Source organism: Panthera uncia, assembly GCF_023721935.1.
Source record: "Panthera uncia isolate 11264 chromosome A3 unlocalized genomic scaffold, Puncia_PCG_1.0 HiC_scaffold_11, whole genome shotgun sequence".
Taxonomy (NCBI): domain Eukaryota; kingdom Metazoa; phylum Chordata; class Mammalia; order Carnivora; family Felidae; genus Panthera; species Panthera uncia.
This window is the reverse complement of record NW_026057578.1, coordinates 24,965,440-24,978,226: the sequence shown is the minus strand read 5'-3', so window position 1 is coordinate 24,978,226 and position 12,787 is coordinate 24,965,440. Positions and strand designations below refer to the sequence as shown.

Here is a 12,787-nt window from a genome sequence, read left to right as displayed (position 1 = left end):
ATGTATTGGGGATAGATCATGGACAAGATATGTACAGTCCTAGGGCACCTGGCTGACTCAGTCAGTACAGTATGTGATTCTTAATCTCAGGGTCATGAATTCAAGTCCCACACTGGGTGTGGAGTCTACTTAAAAATAAATAGGGGCGTTTGGGTGGCTCAGTCACATGAGTATCCAACTCTTGATTTCAGCTCACCTCATGATCCCAGGGTTGTGGGATCGAGACCTACCTGAGATTCTCTCCCTCTCTCTCTCTCTTTCTCTGCCCCTCTTCCCCACTCATTCTAAATAAATAAATAAGATGTATACAGTCCTGCCCTAGTGGAATACATGGTCTAATGGGGGAGTCTTTCTTAAACAGACAAACGACATAAATAAAATAATTATCAAACTGATGTGTGCCTGAAAAAAACAAATAAACAGAGGACAATAATAGAGGATAACAAGTGGTAAGACGACCTTCTGGAAGGTAGTCAGGGAAAGAGGTATATTCAATCTAAAACCTAAAAATTGACAAGGAGCCAATTATGCCTAGAGGAAAGGGTCCGTGCAAAGGTCTTCAGGCAGGAAAGACCTTGGCTTCGTTGGATGGCTCTAGCTTAAAACCAAGGGAGAAGGTGCGGAGAGGTCACAGGAGCCAAACAATGCAGATCCTCTGAGACAAGGAAATACACCGAGATTTTATTCCAAGCTAGAGGATACTGGAGGGTTTCAGTGGAAAACTAACACGGTTGGTTTGATAGGATTACATTTAATTTTCTTAAGTATTAAAAATATTGAGGGGCGTCTAGGTGGCTCAGTCGGTTAAGTGTCTGACTTCGGCTCAGGTCACCATCTTGTGGTTTGTGGGTTCAAGCCCCTCTCGGGCTCTCTTCTGTCAGTGCAGAGCCGGCTTCAGATCTTCTGTCCCTCTCTCTCCCTGCCCCTCCCCCACTCGCACTTTCTCTCTCAAAAATAATAAACATTAAATAAATAAATACATAAATAAATAAATAAATAAATAAATAAATAAATTTAAAATAATTAAAACATCTTGCTAATGTACAAAGCCGCGTCCAGCAGACCCTCCTGAGTCATTCAAATGGTGCGCCCCAAGAATTCTTTACCTCTCCCAATCCCGAGCTTCCTCTCAGGGGTCGGTGGAGCAATCTGAGGAAAGGGCCCTGTTTCAGACTTTTAACTTTCCCACGGAACAATCCAAGGAAAGGGCCCTGTTTCAGACCTTTAACTTTCCTGGCCAACGCACCAAATGTTGCATCCACACGACTCCTGAAACAGAATGCTACGGGCACCAGTGACAGTTGCAACAAAGTTTATTACAATGAGAGGCAAGGCCGACCGATCGGGACCAACACTCTTGATAAGAGTGTGGCCTCGAATAGCCGGGGTACAGAGTTTTTAAAGCCGATCACATCGTTTTATCATTATCTGGGAACAGAACAGAGAAACAGTTCCCAGATGAGTTAGAAACAGTTGCCAGATGAGTCAGAAACAGTTATCGAATGAGGTGATTATTTTAGACTTTCTGCAGCTAAGTTGCAACCAGTAGATCTCCTTGACCTTGTCTCTGATGCTCTTTTTTGAGGTTTTGTTTCCTTCATTGGTAAAGCCTGATTCACAAGAGTATGAAGTATGATTTACAAGAGTAAAAGCAAGGTTGTTATCTTTTGACCTTCAGTGTTAGAACAAAATGGTTATCTTTCAAGTTAAGCATTAGCCCTACAGTACAATTTAACCCTTACAACACGAAAATCTCTGTTTTTCTTATATCTGAAAGTGTTTTTATTTTATGCTGTTCTTGAAAAATAGTCTCACTGAGTGGGAATTCTTGGTTGGCAGATTTTCCCTCAGCATGTTCCCTCAGCCCTGTCTTCTCTGTCTTCCATTGAAGCCATTGACAGGTTTGCTGTCAGTCAAATACTCCTCCCTTTTGTAGATAATCTGTCTTTTGGTCTTTCTTTCAAAAATCTATAATCTGGGGTGTCTGGGTGGTTCAGTTGATTAAGCATCCTATTTTGGCTCAGGTCATGATCTCACAGCTCAGGGGTATGAGCCCTGAGTCAGGCTCTGTGCTGACAGCTCAGAGCCTGGAGCCTGCTTCAGGTTCTGTGTCTCCCTCTCTCTCTGCCCCTCCCTCACTCACACTCTGTCTCTCTCTCTCTCTCTCAAAAATATATAAACATTAAAAAAATAAATAAATAAATAAAACAACAAAAAAGACTATAACCTAAGTCTAATCATGAGAAAAACATCAGACAAATCCTAATAGAGTGACATTCTACAAAATACACAACTAGTTCTCAAAACTGTCAAGGTCATCAAAAATAAGGAAAGTCTGAGAAACTGCCACACTCAAGAGGAGCCTAAAGAGACATGACAACTAAATGTAGTGTAGTATCCTGGAGGACGATGGAACGGAAAAAGACATTAGGCAAAAACTAAGGAAATCTGAATAAAGTATGAACTTTAGATACTAATAATGTATCAACATTGGTTAATTGTGACAAATTTACCATAATAATATAAGATATTGTTAATAAGGAAAACTTGACGTGAAATGTATGGGAACTCTCTGTAATATTCTCATTATTTTTGGTAAATTTAAAACTGTTTTAATCATTAAAAGTTTGGGGGCCCCTGGCTGGCTCAGCCAGTAGAGCAGGCGACTCTTGATCTCAGGGCTGTGAGTTCCAGCCCCACCTTGGGTATAGAGATTACAGTAAAACCTTGGATGTCAAGTGACTTCTTCTGTGTGTGATCCACAAGATGAGCAATCACTTCTAATAAATTTTAACTTGACAAACGATGTCTTGCAATACGAGTTGTACCTGTGTGATGTCAAATGTCACATGATCATAACTGAGCCAATGGTTCTTCTCTCTCTCTCTCTCTCGCCGTAGGATTGTGGGTGATCATCAATGTTATGTCACATTTCCCAGAAATCCTCAAAAGGAAGCAAAAGCAAGTGTCATTGGATAAGTTCCTTTTTAAAGTTGCACGAAAAGAAAAAGATTCCGTTGAGCCAACAGAGAGCAGTGATTCTGTCAGTGATAGTGAAAGTCGTCCTACACAGTAAGCTTCCTCTCTCATCTCCCTCACACCAGCCACAAAGTTTTTCAAAGGTAAGTGCAGGTTAATTTGTTTATTTTTCTTTATAGTTTGTATTTTCTTTATTATTTTGTATTATATTATAGTATGGTAATCATTTTTATATGAATATTTTTGGGTTGTGAAATGAATCATCTGAGTTTCCATTATTTCTTATGGGGAAATTCGGTTGATATAAAATTGCTTTGGATTACAAGCATGTTTCTGGAACAAATTATGCTCGCAAACCAAGGTTTTATTGTACTTAAATTTAAAAAAAGAAAAAAAGAGGGGTACCTGGGTTGTTTGGTTGGTTAAACGTCTAACTTTTGGTTTTGGCTCAGGTCATGATCTCACGGTTCATGAATTCAAGCCCAACATCGGGCTCCAAGGTGACAGTGCACTCTCTCTCTCTCTCTCTCTCTCTCTCATTCTTGCTCTTGCTCTCTCTCTCTGCCCCTCCCCTACTTGGGCTCTCTCTTACACTCTCAAAATAAATAAAATTTTAAAAAAAGAAAAGAAAAAAAACCTATTCACCTGGAGGCTTGGGTGGCTCAGTCGGTTAAGTGTCCGACTTTGGCTCAGGTCATGATCTCACAGTTTGTGGGTTCAAACCCCATGTCGAGTTCTGTGCTGGCAGTGCAGTGCAGGGCCTGTTTGGGATTCTCTCTCTCTCGCTCTCTGTCTCTCTCCCTATCTCTTCTCTCCCCTGCTCACATGCATACTTCCTCTCTCTCAAAATAAACAAAAAAAGAAAGAAAGAAAGAAAGAAAGAAAGAAAGAAAGAAAGAAAGAAAAGAGCCATGTGTGGGACACCTGGCTGGCTCAGTCAGAAGAGCGCAGAACTCTGGATCTTGGGGTTATAAGTTTGAGCACCATGTTGAGGGTAGAGTTTACTTTAAAAATTTTTTTTTAATTTTTTATTACTTAAAAAAATTTTTAATGTTAATTTTTGATAGAGAGTGCAAGCAGGGGAGGGGCAGAGAGAGGGAGATAGAGAATTGGAAACAGTCTCCAAGCTGTCAGCACAAAGCCCGATGTGGGGCTTGAACACACAAACCATGAGATCATGACCTGAGCCGAAAGCAAGAAGAGTTGGATGCTCAACTGACTGAGCCACCCAGGCAACACCGCCCTGAAAAATATTTTATTTTATTTCTGAGAAAAAAAATTTTTAAATAAATGATTCTAGTTTTATAGTTAGGCAGCTCCTTAAATGTTAAATATAGGGTTATCAAAGGACCCAGTTATTCTACTCTTAGGTATATACCTGAGAGAAATGAAAATATTTGACTTCACAAAAATTTATACACAATTGTTCACAGCATTATTATTATGACAATGATTATTATTATTGCCAAAAGGTGAAAACAACCCAAATGTCCCTCAACTGATGAATGGATAACCAAAATATGGTCTATCCAGGGCGGCTGGCTGGTTCAGTTGGTACAGAAAGCAACTCTTAATCACAGGGTTGTGAGTTCAAGCCCCATGTTGGGCATGAAGCCTACTTAAAAAAAAAAAAAAAAGGGGGCCTTTGGGGGGGGGGGCTCAGTCAGTTAAGCATCCAACTCTTGATTTCAGCTCATGATCTCATGGTTTGTCAGATGGAGCCCCATGTCAGGTTCTGTGCTAACAGCAAGGGGCCTACTCAGGATTCTCTCTCTCCTTCTCTCTCTCTGCCCTTCTCCCACTTGTGCACACATGTGCACACACTCTCTCTCTCTCTCAAAAATAAACATTAAAAAAAAAATTTTTTTTTAATGGGGGCCGAACTCAGGAACTGAGAGATCATGACCTGAGCAGAAGTCTGACACTTAACCAACTGAACCACCCAGGCACCCCAACATTAAAAAAAATTTAACAGATTCTCTCTCTCCCTCTTTTTCTGCCCCTCCCTCACACACTTTATATAAAAAGAAAAAAAAAATTCCAAAGATAAAAACAAAAACAGGAGCACCTGGACGGGTGGCTCAGTTGGTTATGCATCTGACTTTGGCTCAGGTCAAGATCTCACATTTTTTAGCCCCACATTGGACTCTGAGCTGGCAGTGCAGAGCCTGCTTGGGATTCTCTCTCTGTCCCTCTCTCTCTCTGCTCCTCCCCCCACCTATGCGCACTCTCTCTCTCTCTCTCTCTCTCTCAAAATAAATAAATAAAATTTTTAAAATGTGGTCTAAAAAAATGTGGTCTAATCACACAATAGATTATTATTAAGTAATAAGAAAGAATGAAGTACTGATACATGCTACAACATGGATAAACCTCAAAAACATTATGTTAAGTGAAAGAAGTGAATCCCAAAAGATCACATATTGCATGATTGCACTTATATGAAAGGAATAGGCAAATGTATGGAATAGGCAAATCTACAGACATAGAAGATAGATGAGTGGTTGCCTAGGGACTGGACGGGGAGGAGGGGAGAAGGATTGCCAAGTGGTAAAGAGTTCCTTTTAGAGATGATGAAAATATAAAGCGAGGGGTGCCTGGCTGCCTTAGTTGGTAGAGCGCGTGACTCTTGATGTCAGGACTGTGAGTTCAAGCCACACGTTGGGTGTAGAGATTACCTAAAAATAAAATATTTAAAAAAAGAGAGAGGCATCTGGGTGGCTCGGTCAGTTAAGCATTGGACTTCAGCTCAGGTTATGATCTTGCCGTTCGTGAGTTCGAGTCTCGCATCTGTCTCTGTGCTGATAGCTCAGACCCTGGAGCCTGCTTCAGATTCTGTGTCTCCCTCTCTCTCTGCCCCTCCTCTGCTCACACTCTGTCTCTCACTCTCTCTCTTAAAAATGCATAAACATTAAATTTTTTTTTTAATTCTTTTAAAAAAAGAAAATATAGGGGTACTTGGATGGCTCAGTCAGTTAAGTGTGAAATTTTGGCTCAGGTTGTAACCTTGGAGTTATGGGTTCAAGTCATGGGTCAGGATCTGCACTGAAAGCCTGGTTTTAATATACTTACAGACTTATATAACTATCACCATGGTTTAGTTAGATTTTCATTTTATTTATGTATTTTAATTTTAAAAAATGTTTATTATTTTTGAGCAAGAAAGAAAGCCAGAGTGTGACTGCGGGATGGGCAGAGAGAGGAAGACACAGAATCCGAAGCAGGGTCCAGGCTCTGAGCTGTCAGCACAGAGCCTGACACGGGGCTCAAACCCATGAACTATAAGATCATGACCTGAGCCAAAGTCGGACACTTAACTGAGCCACGCAGGTGCCCTGCAAGGAGACCATTTAAAAAACTATATATTACTGTGTAAAACACAACCCCACTCAGAGGCTTAAAACAGTGGCAGTCAATTGTGTTAGTCTCCGCAAGTGAGGCAGAGCTCAGTGTGGACTGCTCATCTCTATCTCACAAAGCATAGATGCAGTGGCTTTTCTGGAGAGTGGAAGATCTATTTTCAAGACAGCTCATTCACATGCCTAGCCAATTGATATGGACTCTTGGCTGGGAGGCCAGATGGGGCTGGGGCCTAGGGGCTTCTGTTCCTCTTCATGCGCTGTTGGGCTTCCCCACAGCATGGTGGTTGGGGTGCAAGATCATGTGTCCCAAGGAAGCAAGGTGGAAGGTCATGGTGTTCTTATGATCTAGGCTGTAAAGTTACATAATATCATTTCTGTTGTGCTCTATTGATCAAGACAGTCACAAGTGTCCTCCCAAATTTAAGGAGGAGAATCTGACTCTACCTCTTGATGGAAGAATGAGAAGATTCTAGAAGAGTACATGGGATGGGAGCTATTATGATGATCATCTTTGGAAAATCCAATCTGCACAGAGGCTGTTGTAGTTGTCCATATGGCAGATGGTGGCTACTGGGTCTAGGGAGTGGCTACAGTGGTGATGGAAAGGAATAAATCTAAATAAGAAGTATTGAGGAGGAAAGATGGATAAGACTTGCTAAAGTCTTAGGTGCAGGAGGTCAGAGAGAGTCAACAGCAGTTGAAAGTGTGTGATGATGGAAGATAACCTAGGAAGAGCACAGAGATAGAAGAAAAATGAGCCAAGGTCTGAGCCCTGACATAGAAATCAAGCAAAAGAGGAGAGAGCAAGATTAAACAACCATCTCAGGGAGAAGGACATTTGCTGTTGGATGTGTTTTGTTGAGTGGGGATTAAGAGAGGGTTTTTACTCTTAAGCCAGACAAGCGTCCTGGGGCTCTAATTCTAGCCCCCCAGCAAAAAAATAAAACTTGAGGGGGGATGATAATGGTTCAAACTGGGTTTTGATAATGCTCAGGTGAGTAGCAAGAAGGTTTCAGAGGCTAGAAGTAAAAGGGAAAGGAACCGGGGCAACAGGTTTGGTTTTCTTCCTCGAGATAATGAGGAACTAGGAAGGTGTCACACTTGGCAGAAGACAGAGTCAGAGTCAGAGTCAGAGTCGTGTCTGAGAGCTTTTAGTCCCAAATTTAGCATTTCACAAGGGAGGAACCAGAGGCCCTAAAGAGCCTCACCAGTCCTGGGCCCCCCACAGAGTCCCTAGAGAGCCTCACTAGCCCTGTTCCCCACCAGCCCAGTATTGGTCACTGGCAAAAACAAAAACCACACTGTTGATGAGCTGGAGGCCAACTAACGATGCTGGGGCCACATGGTTTCCACATGGCTACCACATCTGACTGATGCCAGCAGAGGGCAGCAGAGAGCCAGGGCTGCAGGGTCTTAGGCAGGCTGACCGCCCCCAGCCCTGGCAGAAGAAAGATGGGAGTCTAGAATGGGGCAAGTACTTTCTTCCCTTTCTCATGTAAGGATTAAAAAAAATTTTTTTAATGTTTATTTATTTTTGAGAGAGAGAGAGAGAGAGAGTGAGAGTGAGTAAGCAAGGGAGGGGCAGAGAAAGAGAAGCAGGCTCCAGATTCTGAGCTGTCCACACAGAGCCTGGTGTGGGGCTCGAACCCACAGACGGCTCAAACTCATGACCTAAACTGAAGTCGGCCATTTAACTGACTGAACCACCCAGGCGCCCCTCCTCATGTGAGGATTATACATCAATTTCACACAGGGTGATAATAATAATTGTTACCATTATTATACCATCCACCATTTTTTGAGCCCATCCCATCTCTGCACCCCTACCTCTCAGTCACTGACCCAGCCAATAGAAAAAGAACCCGTTTGGGGGTCAGGCAGACTTGGCCTCAAACCCTGGCTCTTCCACTAACATCGTGTGACCTCAAACACATCAGTTCTCTGGGTCCGACTTTCCTCATCTGTAAAATGGGGATAATAAAACAAAAGGCTAAAGGGCTCTGAGAGAATGAAATGGCCCTGTATAAGGTGCCTGCCACATGGGAGAGCCTCCTTAAATTTTAATTCCTTCTTCTGGTTTCCACAGACTGTTCTATTTAGACAAATGTTATTAATGGCACTTGACAGACGTTCATTCTGTGCATACTCTGTACGTGGTCCTATCCTGGGAGCTTGGGGACACAGGGTGGGTGTCCCAAATGGACAGGAAGCAGTAAAAGCACCTCTCTGTAAGGGTGGGTCCCCACCAAGTCTAGGGTCTGCCTATCTGGATTAAGAGCTAGGATTCCAAATTCCTGCTGCCTTGCTTGAAATTTTTCTTGGGCCACTCACTATGTGACCTTGGGCAGCTGATCCTGTTTCTGAGCCTCAATTGTATCATCTGTAAAATAGGGATAGTTGTAGTACCTAGAGGATCAGAATGACATTTATTTATTTATTTAAAAAAATTTTTTTATGTTTATTTATTTTTGAGAGAGAGGCAAAGTGAGAGTGGGGAAGGGGCAGAGAGAGAGGGAGGCACAGAATCCAAAGCAGGCTCCAGGCTCTGAGCTGTCAGCACAAAGACTGACGCGGAACTTGAACTCACAAACCGTGAGGTCATGACCCGAGCCGAAGTCGGACACTTAACCCACTGAGCCACTCAGGCACCCCTATTTATTTTTGTTAAGTTTTATTTATTTAAGTTATCTCTACACCCCATGTAGGGCTTGAACTCACGACCCAGAGATCAAGAGTCACATGCTCTTCTGACTGAGCCAGCCAGCACCCTCCACAAAGTGACATTTAAATGTGACAATACAGGGGCATCCAGGTGGCTCAGTCAGTTAAGCATCCGACTTCGGCTCAGTTCTTGGTCTTGCAGTTTGTGAGTCTGAGCCCCGTGTCCGACTTTGTGAGATAGCTCAGAGCCTGGAGCCTGCTTCGGGTTCTGTGTCTCCCTCTCTCTGCCCCCTCCACCACTCGCGCTGTCTCTCTCTCTCTCTCTCTCTCACTCAAAAATAAATAAAAAAAATTTTAATGTGACAATACACGGCAAATGCACATAGTAAATGCTCAGTAAATTTAAAATCAAAGCAGTGCTGGGCTCCCCTAAAGTTATTTCTCCCCTGAGCAGTCTTCACTGCTCACTCAGGTCACTAACCACCCTCCTCAGGTTCACCAAAGCAGGCTGGAATGAGACAGGAAGCAAAATTCCAGTATCTGAAGACTGGCTCCACCACCACAGCTGTCTAGCTGTGGGGCCTCAGGCATTTAGCCTTTCTGTTCCTCAGTTTCCTAACCAAAATACTGGGATCACAGTAGTCCCTACCCATGACGGGTTTTGTAAGGGTGCTTAGCACAGTGTCTCATCGAATAAGTGCACAGTACCGATTCAGTTCTTCTTACTTCTTTTTTTAAACTTCATTTATTTTTGAGAGAGAGCAGTGGCATGAGCAGAGGAGAGGCAGAGAAAGAGGGGGACAGAGGATCTGAAGCATAATCTGCTCAGCATAGAGCCCGACACAGGGCTTGAACTCACAAACCAGGAGATCATGACCTGAGCCAAAGTCAGGCACTTCACCGACTGAGCCACCCAGGTGCCCCAAGTTGTTCTTCTATGACTACTATTACCATGCTATCTTCCACGTCCACACTGTCATCAATTCCTACGGAGTCAACCTCCTAAAAACCTCTCAAAGCGGTCCTCACGCTCCATTTCCCAGGTCTGGCCCTGCCTGTCATCTCACACCGCTATTCTGGGCTTGTTAAAACACAGATTGCCGGGGCCCCATCCCAGAGGTTGAGATAGCCGGTCTGCAAGTTCCCAGCTGATGACCACACTGTGGTCCAAGAGTCACACTTTGACAACCTCTGCTTCTAAGCTCTTCCTAGCCTCTCTGACTCAGGGGTCGTCCGCCTAACCCTTCTCCAGGCAGAGGTCTCAGAACTGAGGTGACTGGGGGGCTGGATTTCACTCACAGAGTCAGAGGCTACAGGCTGGGGAATGAAAAGGAGATTGGTTTCTAGCTCCAGGCGTAGACCTTCACCCTGGACTCTGCAAGGGTAATTTTAGGGCTTGGAAATCCTACATGCACCCCCTCCCCCGAGGGCTCTCCTCCACCCTGTTCCTCTTCCAATCCTCACCTGCAACACACACACACACACACACACACACACACACACACGCGCGCACGCACACACACGCACGCGCACACACACACGCACACACACACGTGCGCACACACACACACACATGGTCTCTTCCACTCACTCCTGCAGGAGTACCAAGCTATAGAGTGTGGTGGGAGCTCCCACTGGGCCCCGAGCCTGACACCCTCATGCTCCATCCAGAACAATCCTTCATCTTTTCCTCACAGATGTTTCACTCACCCTTCTCTCTGCTATAAAATTCCCTCAAAAGCATTCACTAGTAATTTTCCCAAATCACAGTAATTACCTTATTACTTTGATATTAATAGACTTCACTTGGCATCAGGGACCCAGTTGGAACCTGCCTGGACCCCGTGCGTGGGGAGGGATTCCTGGAGGCAGCCTGGCATCAGGGCCGGTCTGGCTGCATCTCTGTGGCTAGCCCCTGCTAGCTCCCTCCCCACCCATCTTCCCTCCCTCATGCGCTTGCCCAGGTCAGAGAACCCTGGAACCAGACTCCTGAGGAACAGTGGGGGTCAAATCACCCACTCTCCAGAAACCTAGAATCACCCAGCAAAATAGAGGCAGCACCCAGAAGGGAGCCCAGGGCCCCGGGATCCCCAGGCCTGCCTTTCCTCCTTCCTCCCCTTTGCTATGCCCCAAGACAGATCTGACTTGGAGACCTTCCAAACCCTAGCCTGGATGAGGGGAGTCAGAGATGACTCCTTGCCTCCCAATAATAACTAATACTGATTGACTACGGTCCATAAGCTCTCCAGGTGAAAACTGACTTAAACCTTACAGCCTATGAGGCTGTCATTTACCTACTGTCATTTAACCCATTTTACAGATAAGGAAACAGAGTCGGTCAAGAAGGTTACACATGGTACCTGGGGAAGTCCTCAGGTGGATCTCAGGTGAACCAATCAACTACAGATGCCCTAGGTTCCTCCTCTCCTCACTCTGAGGACTTCCTGTCTCTAGCAGTGTCTGCACCCTCTTTCTGGATCCCAGGATAATAATGAGATTAGCTCATATGTCCTGGGGGCTAACTCTGTACCACATGCTTTCCAGGTATTATCTTACCTCTCCCTCAGGAAGGTTTTCTCTGATAAAGATTTAATTAGCCCCGTTTCAGATGAGGAATGAGAGCTTCAGTGATCCCAAGAACTCACTCTCAGCAGCAGATCTGGAATTAATTGGGGTGAGGCCTGACTCCCAGGTCTATTCCCCTAACCATGAGACTCTTCTGCAAGCACCCTCCTCTCCAAGCTTCAGTTCCCCCATTGTAACAATGGCAGGGACCATTGACGAGGGCTCACTGAGTGCCAGGCACCAATTTGCCATAATCCCTACCTGGCCCGTTGCACTTGATCTTATTAGCGCATTTGAATCTGTGACCTGGCATAACCACGGGACAACACTGCCTTGGTCATACCTGCCCACTCTCAGGTGGACAATGAGTGGGTTTCCAAGTCCAAGGCTCTCCAGAAACATTGCTTGGGAAACTTCCCCCACAAATGGGATGGGGGAAGGGACCTTCTAGGCAGAAAGGCTGCCCAGGGCAAGGCAGGCCAGGGCTGAGAGTGATTGGCAGTCAGACTAGGCCAGCCACACCAGTCAGGGTGGGGGAGCAGAACAGAGGCTCCTTTGTCCGGCCAGAAGCTGCAAGGCTGCCCCATCCCCACCATCTGGCTCCAGCTCCAGCCCAGTGATGCATGATGGGGAAATGGGGGTGGGGGTGCTGAGGGCTGCCCACCTGCTCTGCCTCCTGGGATAAGCCAACCCAAGACCTCCCAGGCCCATCTGGCCAACACATCCCCAAGCCCTAACCACCCCTGGGGACTCCTTTCGACAGGCTGAAATTGGCCGGGAGTGTGGCCAGCCTGTCAGGGTCACAGGTCACCGTTAATCTGCCAGAACAAGGGAAGGCAGGCGGGTGGGCACGCAGCCGGTGTGGGCAAAGCCCTGGCAGTTCCTGCCGTCTGTTCTGGTGGCTGTGGAGGGAGATTTTCCTCTTCTGGGAGTCACGGAGATGGGCTAGAGAGAACATCAGACTCTAGGAAAATTGCGGATGCTCACATCTTGCTAGCTACCAATTGCGCTTCTGTGTGGGGACCCCAGAGAAACTCTCACAACGTGGTTAAGGTGTCATTGCAGCACTGGATATGATAACAAAATATTTGCAATAACCTAAATGCCCAGCAATCGGGGACTGGATAAATACAAGAACCTAGACAACCTTCCTCAATGTTACTCAACTGACAGGGACTGAGAAACCAAGCCCCCGATATCAACATGACTTGATCTGTTCC

The 12,787-nt window shown here is 45.2% G+C and overlaps 1 long non-coding RNA gene across 1 annotated transcript in view; it reads right to left on the bottom strand.

Annotated features, from left to right (window-relative positions):
* Positions 1–1,096: 1,096 nt before the first annotated feature.
* Positions 1,097–12,787, bottom strand: part of LOC125936119 (uncharacterized) — a 35,290-nt gene continuing 23,599 nt past the window's right edge. The window contains exon 3 of the long non-coding RNA XR_007461935.1: positions 1,097–2,944. This is a non-coding gene — a long non-coding RNA (uncharacterized LOC125936119). The remainder of the gene's footprint in view (positions 2,945–12,787) is intronic.